This window comes from Salvelinus namaycush, unplaced genomic scaffold, assembly GCF_016432855.1.
Source record: "Salvelinus namaycush isolate Seneca unplaced genomic scaffold, SaNama_1.0 Scaffold1715, whole genome shotgun sequence".
Lineage (NCBI taxonomy): Eukaryota > Metazoa > Chordata > Actinopteri > Salmoniformes > Salmonidae > Salvelinus > Salvelinus namaycush.
Window position 1 is genome coordinate 13,897 of NW_024058470.1, and position 10,296 is coordinate 24,192.

The window sequence follows — 10,296 nt, forward strand, 5'->3', positions numbered from 1 at the left end:
ACATTTGTGATATCAGACAGGTTAATTAAGATATTAAAAAGTCATTGGTGATTTTTTCTACAGTGTTGCATGATGGGAATCTAGTGGTTCACTGATATAATCTAGTAAACAAAATAAACAACTTTTTCACCACTCTGTCTGCAAGTGCATTCCTAAACGGCATTTCACGCAGGTCGAAGTGATGTGATATTATCAGAACACAAAGTGGTTACCGTTAGACGAAAATGTTGGCACTGGAGAGACTTGCCCTCCACCGATATGTATAAGTCATACTTACCTGGCAAGGGAGCTACCGTGATCAAGAAGGCGGTTCACCCAGGGCGAGGCTCAGCCATTGCACTCTGGCTGTGCTGACCCCTGCGAATTTCCCAAATGTGGAAATCTCGATTGCATAATTTATGGTAGTGGGGGACTGCGTTCGCGCTCTCCCCTGATGTCTTGTTTGATGATAAACCTTGAGGTTGACTTTAGTCATCTGACTGTGCTTATGGAGATCTTTGAAGTCAGTTTTCAAAGAGATTTTGTGGACCAATCGAAAGGTGGACTAATCAAAAGGTGGAAACATTTGTTTGTAGCCAAACATTGTTGGCATTTTGTGGAAACATCATGTTGCGAAATGCAGCATGGTATTTATGCCACGCTGGTACTTCAATCAAGAGATAGTTGAAAAGCCGCTCTAACCCCACCCCCAGTCATGATGTGTCATACGCTTACAATATGAAATTGTCCATACATGCGCTCCTCCTTAGCCCAGAACAATGCAATAGTTTTTCAACATTCAGAGCTTTTGTGTATTTATTCTGGCTAGTAGGCTAGCTGCATGGGGAATTGTTGCTAATGATGTATTTGTCAGAAGTCATTGTATTTGTCCGTTTTTTCCCACAAGCCTGAAATATGTGCCCTCGCTTTGAAATGTTAGCAAGGTTTGTTTGTATTTCATCCAACTATCTGTGCTAAAAAGTGATGGCTACAGTATATGTAATTTCTTCCCCTTTTTGAGTGACCCAAAGTTCAAGCTGCTTATCTAATTGGTGAAAATGCAATGTCTGTTTATCAGACTCACTTTGACTCTATATGGTGTACCAAGAGTTGTTCCTTCGCTTACGGCCATACCAGCCTGAATGCGCATTTCCTGATTGGAGAAGTGACGACAGGTGCGAGTGTCTGAGCTGTGAGTGAGTGTTTGCTGGAGAGTGTTTGCTCGAGAGCTATTTTTGTTAATTAATTGGTTTTTGCAATATAATTTATTATTTTCTTCAGTTGAATAGTTTTAAGTTTGGTTAGTCTTCCCCCTTGCAGTTTTTCTGCTTGGGGGAGAGTTTTTTGGATTCATTTTTTTACTATGACGGACAACATGGAAAAGACAAACGGAATGGACAAAGACAACGAAAAGGCGCAACGGAAGAAAAATGAAGATAAAGAAGAAATGAAATATGGCAAGGAATACACGGTGGCAATTGAGTTGGAAGGAGAAGACAAGGTGACGACAATGGAACTACTAAGAGCAATTAAGGAGGTGTGTGGAGAGGTGGTGGGATGCCGAATGAAAGGGGAGAAGAAGTACGAAATTACGATGAGAAATGAAAAAGGAAAAGAACGTCTAATGGATGGATTAAGAATAAAGGATACAAAGATTCTGGCGAGAGATATTAATGTGAAGGAAGTGGTGGTGTCGTTCATGAATCTCCCAGTATATGTAGAAGACGGTGTGATACTGGGCAAGCTGAGTAGCTGGGGAGTGGCGGCTGTCTCGGAGATAAGGAGGAGAGTTTGGCCAGGAACAGAGGTGGTTGACGGGACACGTTTCTGCAAGGTCAAGTTCACAGAAAAAGTGACATCATTACCTTATTCTACAAGAATTGAGACGTTGGAGGGAGCAGAATATTTCAGAGTCATCCATGACAAACAGGTCAGAGTGTGTCGTATGTGTATTCAACCCGGGCACATAGTTAAAGACTGCCCGGAATTTAAGTGTTTTAAGTGTGGCAATCAAGGACACTATGCGAGGGAATGTGATGGAGAGAAGGAAAGGAATTTTTGTGGTGGATGCAGAAAGAGAGTGGCGGAGTGCAACTGTGGAGAGGTTAGGGCTGGAGAGGGGAGTCAAACACTATTCGAGGAAGCAGTTGTATTGTCGAAAGAAGGAGAAGAAGATGGAGGAGAGGACGTGGTGGAGGGTGGAGAGACGGAGGAAGGAAGAAGGAAGAAGGACCAGAAGATAAATGAAATTGGGAGCAGTATGGACTCAGAAGTAAGAAGAGGGAGTTTTCAGGAGGAGGGGGGGAGTGGAATGGGGGGAAGCACGGGGGACTCACAGGTTTTGGGGGAAGGCACAGCACTAACAAGTAGCTCGGGGGGTGAAGAAATGGAGGGGGTTATGGAGTTGATGACAATACCAGAGACGGTGATGAGCACGGGGAGCACAACGACTATACAAGAAAGCGGAGATGAATACGGGGAGCACAACGGATGTGGATGTCAAGAGGGTGAGTTGGCTGGAAAACATGGACTTGGAAGAGATATCGGATACGGAGGATGGAGAAAAGATTGAAAGAACGAGGGAAGGATACAGGAAGAGGAAAGCGGCGGGAAGAGGGGGAGAGAAAGGGTGGAAGAGGAAAGAAACTGGATAACAGGTAGAGGAAAATGAAATTATATTTTATCATTTTATTATTTATTAGAATGGTAAATATAATGTCAATAAATGCAAATGGATTGAGGACAATGGGAAAATTTAATAGAATAATAAAAATGAAGAAGTCAGATATTTTATGTATTCAAGAGACGCACTGGGATAATGTATGTGTTTTAGAAGTTAAAAAAATATGGAGGGATTTTATTTATGTAAACAACGGCAGAGGGAATTCAAGTGGGGTTGCTATTTTATTGAGGAGGGATGTGGTGGATAATGTGAAACAGATATATAATGATAATAATGGGAGGATTTTAATTGTAGATTTTGAATATATGAGTATGGTTTTTAGAATTATAAATATTTATGCGCCTAATACTGAAATAGAGCGCAAAGATTTATTTTAGAAATAGGGAAATGGTGTGAGGGAAACTGTATTGTAGTTGGGGATTTTAATGTTAAAATGGATAGACTGGATATGACAAGAGGAGCTATTTTTAGAAGTGATGTATCTAGGGGGGTTTTAAAGAAGATGATGTTAGAAAAAGGAATAATTGATATATGGAGAGAGGAAAATCCAGAAAAAAAGAGAATTTTCTAGAAGGCAGGTGGTTTTAGGGGATTTGAAACAAACGAGGATAGATCTGGTTTTAGTAAAAGAAGGTTTAAGGAATTTTATGAAAGATATATTAAGTATGTTTTTACAACTTTTAGTGATCATGCAGGTTAACATTTTCAGTGGGATTAGATAGGGAGGAAAGGGGGGGAGTGTGGTGTTGAATGCAAGGTATTAGGGATGAGGAATATGGAAACAACTTAAATCTTTGATAGCATGAAATGGAGGATAAGCAAAAGGAATGATAAGTGCAGTGGTGGGAAAGTTAAGAAAAAAATAAAATTTTTAGTATTAGATATGCAAGGAAGAAGGTAGGATGAAAGAGAAGAAAATGATTTAGCAAAATTGATGAAGAAATGAGGAAGTGTGATGATCCTATTATAATATTGAAAGTTTTTAGATTTAAAGGCACAATTGAGCAAATGTGAAATAGATAAATGTAAGGGGCATCTATAGAAGTAGGCAAAGTATGTTTTAGAAGGGGAGAAATGTACTCTTTTTTCTTGGTTTAGAGAATAAACAGAGAGAAATCATATATTAGTGAGATAGAAAATGTAAAGGGTGAAGTGTCAATGATTATGTTGAGATATTAGAAACTGTACAGAATTTTTATAAGGATTTATTTAAGAAAGGGGAGGTGGATGAAGAGTGTGTAAAGGAGATTTTAGGTAGTGTGGATGTGCAAATTGTGTGAGGATAAGCAAATGTGATAGGAAGATAACATGATGAAGTGAAAGATGCAATTAAGGGATTACAAATAAATAAAAGTCCTGGAGTAGATGGACTAATTGCAGAGTTTTACAAAATGTATGAAAGTTTTTTAGCACCTTTTAATGGAAGTGTATCAATATATGGAAGATAATAATAGTTTCAGACTCCATGGTGACAGGACTGATATCGGTTTTATATAAAAATAAGGGGAGCAAATGAAATTAGAAAATTATAGGCCAATTAGTTTATTAAACTCAGATTATAAGATTTTAGCAAGATATGGCGAATAGGATGAAGATGTTTTAAATGATATTATAGCACCTACACAAATTATAGTGTGCCTGGAAGAGACATAGCTGATACCATCATTACACTTAGAGATGTGATAAATAAAATGAATAGCGATAAGAGGGGGAATTGTTTTAAGTATAGATTTAATAAAGCTTTTGACAGGGTGGAACATGATTTTATGTTTAGGGTACTGGAAAATATGGGTTTGGTAATAGAATAATAGGATGGATAAAATTATTATATAAGAAGGCAAAAAGTAGGGTGAAATGTAATGGGGTTTTAACCGATTCTTTTATTCTTGAGAGATCTGTGAGACAGGGGTGCCCTTTATCAGCATTATTGTTTGTTTTATCGGTAGAACCTTTAGCAGCATTTCTTAAAAGAGATAATCTTATAAATTGTGTAGAGACTCCGCAAGGAGGTTTTAGTTTAATTCATCAATATGCAGATGATACCACAATAACAGTTAGAGATGAGGAAAGTGTTAAAAGGGTGATGGAGTGTTTTAAAGTATATGAGAAAGCCTCAGGAGCAAAGTGAATATGGAGAAGTCAGTAATAATGTACGTTGGGAAGATTAATGAGGGGATTTTCCTTTTAAAAAGGTAAATGATTATTTTAAGGTGTTAGGTGTGTTTTTAGGGGTGAAGGAACAGGAAGCTAGGGATATGACATGGAGTGGTTATAAACAAAGTTAGGAAGGTGGTAAATATGTGGAGGGGGAGGTCTTTGAAATTAAAGGGAAAGTAATTGTCATAAATTCATTGTTGATGTCAATTTTTATTTATGTAATGAATGTTTTGGATATGCCAGAATGGGTTTTATCTGAAATGAATAAAATTGTAGTTGATTTTTTATGGGAAGGGAAGGGGGTGAAAATAGCTTTTAAAACTTTGTTTGCAGGCTATGAGGAGGGGGTTTGAAGTTGGTGATTTAAATGTGAGGAAAACAGCAATTAGAGTCAAAATGGTACGTAAATATTTATATGGTGAATTAGATTATGGATGGAAAATATTTTTTAAGGAGTATTTGCAGGAGGTTGGGAGGATGGGGGACAATGGTTTATTGATGTATGAAAAGGAAATGTTAGGTAATATACCTTTGTTTTATAGAGAAGTGTTTGAGGCTTGGGGGGAGTTTTTACCAAATATTTATTATGAGTGTACCATTTTAGACAATATTTTAAATCAGCCAATTTTTTTAAATCCCAAGATACAGTATAATAATAAGATGTTGTTTTGTAAATATTTTATGAGGGCTGGGATGAGACAGATTGGGGACATCTTATATGAGGTCATTCCGGGTTCCTTCCATGTCAGGCAATATTTGATAATGTGGTTGAAGAAAATGATGAAATAAGTAGAACTACTGTAGGAACATGTATAGAAATATTAGGATGTCTTCCTAGGGAGTGGGGTGTTTTAATAAATAAAGAGGTGGCTACAAGAGCTAGGGGTTTACCGGTTTTATATTATGAAAGTAATGGGAAGAAGTATGATTTGTCAGGTTTGAAAGTTAAAAAGGTTTATGAAAAATGTATTTTAAGAGAGATAAAAACTCCTGCTTCGGAAAAGTGTGGTCTAGGGTGTTTGCAAATATAGATGTGAAATCAATATGGAAGAATGTAAATGTAAAATATAATTCTATAGAATGTGAAGACAATGATTTTAAATTGAAACATAATAGGATTTTTACGAAGCGTGGTTTTTACATCAAATAAATAGAGATATTAAAAGAGAATGTGATATTTGTGGGTACGGGGGTGGAAAATTTTATGCACTCTTTTTGTTGAATGTAGTAGATTAGAAGAGTTTCATAAGTTTTAAAGGGGATTTTAGTACAACAGTGGGGAGAAGAGATTGTTGCTCGGGGTTGAGTGGAGGAGCTTGTTTCTTTTTGGTTTAACTTCTTATGGCTGCAAGGCAAAGTGTTGAGTAGCCAGTGAAATCGTGCCCATTTCAAACGGCCCTCCTACTCAAATCTTGCTCGTACAATATGAATATTATTAGTTCTTTTTGGATAGAAAACACTTTCTAGTTTCTAAAACAGTTGGAATTATTTCTCTGAGTGAAACACAAGTCCTTCTGCAGCACTTTTTCCTGACCAGGAAGTGAAATGTCAGAAATCTATGCTCTTTTCAATCTGATGCCTATATATGGTCTTAACACCTAGGAGTCTGCTGACAGTCTATACGCCTTCCTATTGGTGTAAAGAGGATGTCAGAGAAGAATTTTTTTTGCTCCTCTTGGTCTGTGGTGGAAAAAAACCTATTTTCTTTGACCTGAGCGCCCACTTCCGGTATTCTGAAGGAAGTGGGATGGACTTCTGTTTTGCCTTCCTAACGAAACGGCTAACGTCTCCGGCTCGATTTTTTTTGGATATATGTGACCATATCATCGTAATGTATGTTTTTTCAATATAGTTTAATCAGATTATTGAAACTTTATTCGGGAGTTTTGCCGTGTTCCGTCGTATGACTGTGTTTACGTTGGACCCACGGCTACTGGAAATGCTAAATGAACAGGGATATTCTCATTCTGAAACGAAACAACGACTCATCTGGACAGAGGACGCCTGTTTCAACATTCTGATGAAAGATCAGCCAAAGTAAGACTCATTTTATGATGTTATTTCATATATCTGTCGTGCAGTGTGAACGGGTCGTGGGCGCCCAAATGTGTGTCTCTATTGTGGCTACGCTAATATAGCGATACATTTTGTTTTCGCTGTAAAACATTTAATAAATCGGAAATATTGTTTGGAATCACAAGTTGCCTATCTTTCAATTGCTGCAAACTATATATTTTTCGAAATGTTTTATGATGAGTAATAAGCTATTTGACGTTGGTGTCTGTGGTGTCTGTAAATATTATGGCTGCTTTCGGTGCACTTTCTGATTTGTAGCTGAAATGTAAATATGATTTATACCTGAAATATGCAAATTTTTCAAAAATATGCTATACAATAAATATGTTATCAGACTGTCATCTGATGAATTTGTTTCTTGGTTAGTGGCTATTTATATCTTTATTTGGTCGAATTGTGATAGCACCTGATGGAGTAAGAAACTGATGGAGTTAGAAAAGTGGTGTCATTTGCTAACGTGGTTAGCTAATAGATGTACATATTTTGTCTTCCCTGTAAAACATTTTAAAAATCGGACATGTTGGTTTGATTCACAAGAAGTTTATCTTTCATCTGGTGTCTTGGACTTGTTAATTGATGAAAGTTAAATATTTTTAAAAACTAGCTTTTGAATTTCGCGCCCTGCACTTTGAGCTGGATGTTGTCATATGTGGGCGGTGTCGGGCTTGCAGCCCAAACAGGTTAACTGGGAAAAGCAAAGTTTTTAATTTTAATTTGATGAATTTTGTTCTTAGTCATGCCAGATACGCTGTAAGACTAAGAAGGAATTTGGGACATTATGAAGGGAAAATTGTGAGTGTAGAGGTTTTATTTAGAAGTATTTTAGAGAAAGATATAGAAGTAATATATAAATATGCTGGATGTAATTTTGAAAAATTGTTTGTGTGGGGGAGCACTTTATTGAAATTGAGTCGAATGGAAAACTTGTTTTTAATTATTAATTGGTTTTGGTGGATGATTGTGTTTTTAATAGGTTTTATTTTATTATTTTTTTTTTTTTTTTGATTTTGTAAAAGGATGAATTGTTCAACCTTTTTTCTTATTGATTGAATGTTGTAAATATTATGTGTTTTTTCATAATAAAAGATAAAAAATAAAAAAATACTCCCAATCTCGTCTGATCTTGGAAGCTAAGCAGGGTCCGGGCCTGGTTAGTACTTGGATGGGAGACCACCTGGGAATACCAGGGGCTGTAAGCATTTTGTCCACTAGGGTGTGCTCTTGCATTATTTCATCAGCAACATTGCCTTGTGGTAAGCAATGTATAAAGTACATGTAATATCTTCCACTTTTGAGTGACCCAAAGTTCAAGCTGCTTATCTAATTGGTGAAAATGCAATGTCTGTTTATCAGACTCACTTTGACTTTATATGGTGTACCAGGAGTAGCTTCTTCGCTTACGGCCATACCAGCCTGAATACGCCTTTCCTGATTGGAGAAGTGACGACAGGTGCGAGTGTCTGAGCTGTGAGTGAGTGTTTGCTGGAGAGTGTTTGCTCGAGAGCTATTTTTGTTAATTAATTGGATTTCGCAATATAATTTATTATTTTCTTCAGTTGAATAGTTTAAAGTTTGGTTAGTCTTCCCCCTTGCAGTTTTGCTGCTTGGGGGAGAGTTTTTTTGGATTCATTTTTTACTATGACGGACAACATGGAAAAGACAAACGGAATGGACAAAGACAACGAAAAGGCGCAACGGAAGAAAAATGAAGATAAAGAAGGAATGAAATATGGCAAAGAATACACGGTGGCAATTGAGTTGGAAGGAGAAGACAAAGTGACGACAATGGAACTACTACGAGCAATTAAGGAGGTGTGTGGAGAGGTGGTGGGATGCCGAATGAAAGGAGAAAAGAAGTATGAAGTTACGATGAGAAACGAAAAAGGAAAAGAACGTTTAATGGATGGAATACGGATAAAGGACACCAGGATTCTGGCGAGAGATATTAATGTGAAGGAATTGGTGGTGTCTTTTATGAATCTCCCAGTATACGTAGAAGATGGTGTGATACTGGGCAAGCTGAGTAGCTGGGGAGTGGCGGCCGTCTCGGAGATAAGGAGGAGAGTTTGGCCAGGAACGGAGGTGGTTGACGGGACACGTTTTTGCAAAGTCAAGTTCACAGAAAAAGTGACATCATTGCCTTACTCTACAAGAATTGAGACGTTGGAGGGAGCAGAATATTTTAGGGTCATTCATGACAAACAGGTCAGAGTGTGTCGTTTGTGTATTCAACCCGGGCACATAGTTAAAGACTGCCCGGAATTTAAGTGTTTCAAGTGTGGCAATCAAGGACACTACGCGAGAGAATGTGTCGGAGAGAAGGAAAGGAATTTTTGTGGTGGATGCAGAAAGAGATTGGCGGAGTGCAACTGTGGAGAGGTTAGGGTTGAAGAGGGGAGTAAAACACTATTCGAGGAAGAAGTTGTCTTGTCGAAAGAAGGAGAAGAAGATGGAGGAGAGGACGTGGCAGAAGGTGGAGAGACGGAGGAAGGAAGAAGGGAGAAGGACCAGAAGATGAATGAAATTGGGAGCAGTATGGACGCAGAAATAAGAAGAGGGAGTTTTCAGGAGGAGGGGGGGAGTAGACTGGGGGGAAGCACGGGGGACTCACAGGTTTTGGGGGAAAGCACAGCACTAACAAGTACCACGGGGGGTGAAGAAATGGAGGGGGTTGGGGATTTGATGACAATAACAGAAACGGAGATGAACACGGGGAGCACAACGACGACAATACCAGAGACGGAGATGAGCACGGGGAGCACAACGGAAGTGGATGTCAAGAGTGTGAGTTGGATGGATAACATGGACTTGGAGGAGATATCGGATACGGATGATGGGGAAAAGATTGAAAGAACGAGGGAAGGATACAGGAAGAGGAAAGCGGCGGGAAAAGGAGGAGAGAAAGGGTGGAAGAGGAAAGAAACTGGATAACAGGTAGAGGATAATGAAATTATATTTATTTATTTTTTTATTTATTAGAATGGTCAATATAATGTCAATAAATGCAAATGGTTTGAGAACAATGGGAAAATTTAATAGAATAGTACAAATGAAGAATTCAGATATTTTATGTATTCAAGAGACGCACTGGGATAATGTATGTGTTTTAGAAGTAAAAAAAATATGGAGGGATTTTATTTATGGAAACAATGGCAGAGGGAATTCAAGTGGGGTTGCAATTTTATTAAGGAAGGATGTAGTAGAAAATGTGAAGAAGATATATAATGATAATAATGGGAGGATTTTAATTTTGGACTTTGAATATATGAATAGGGTTTTTAGGATTATAAATATTTATGCGCCGAATAATGAGATAGAGCGGAGGGATTTATTTTTAGAATTAGGGAAATGGTGCAAGGGTAACTGTATTTTAGTTGGGGATTTTAATGTTAAAATGAATA

General features: G+C 37.8%; 1 non-coding gene across 1 annotated transcript; it reads left to right on the top strand.

The window, feature by feature from the left end:
* Window positions 1–269: 269 nt before the first annotated feature.
* On the top strand, window positions 270–433 carry LOC120037454. Its single transcript, XR_005474808.1, has one exon. It is a non-coding gene; the product is annotated as a U1 spliceosomal RNA (small nuclear RNA).
* The last annotated feature ends 9,863 nt before the right edge of the window (window positions 434–10,296 follow it).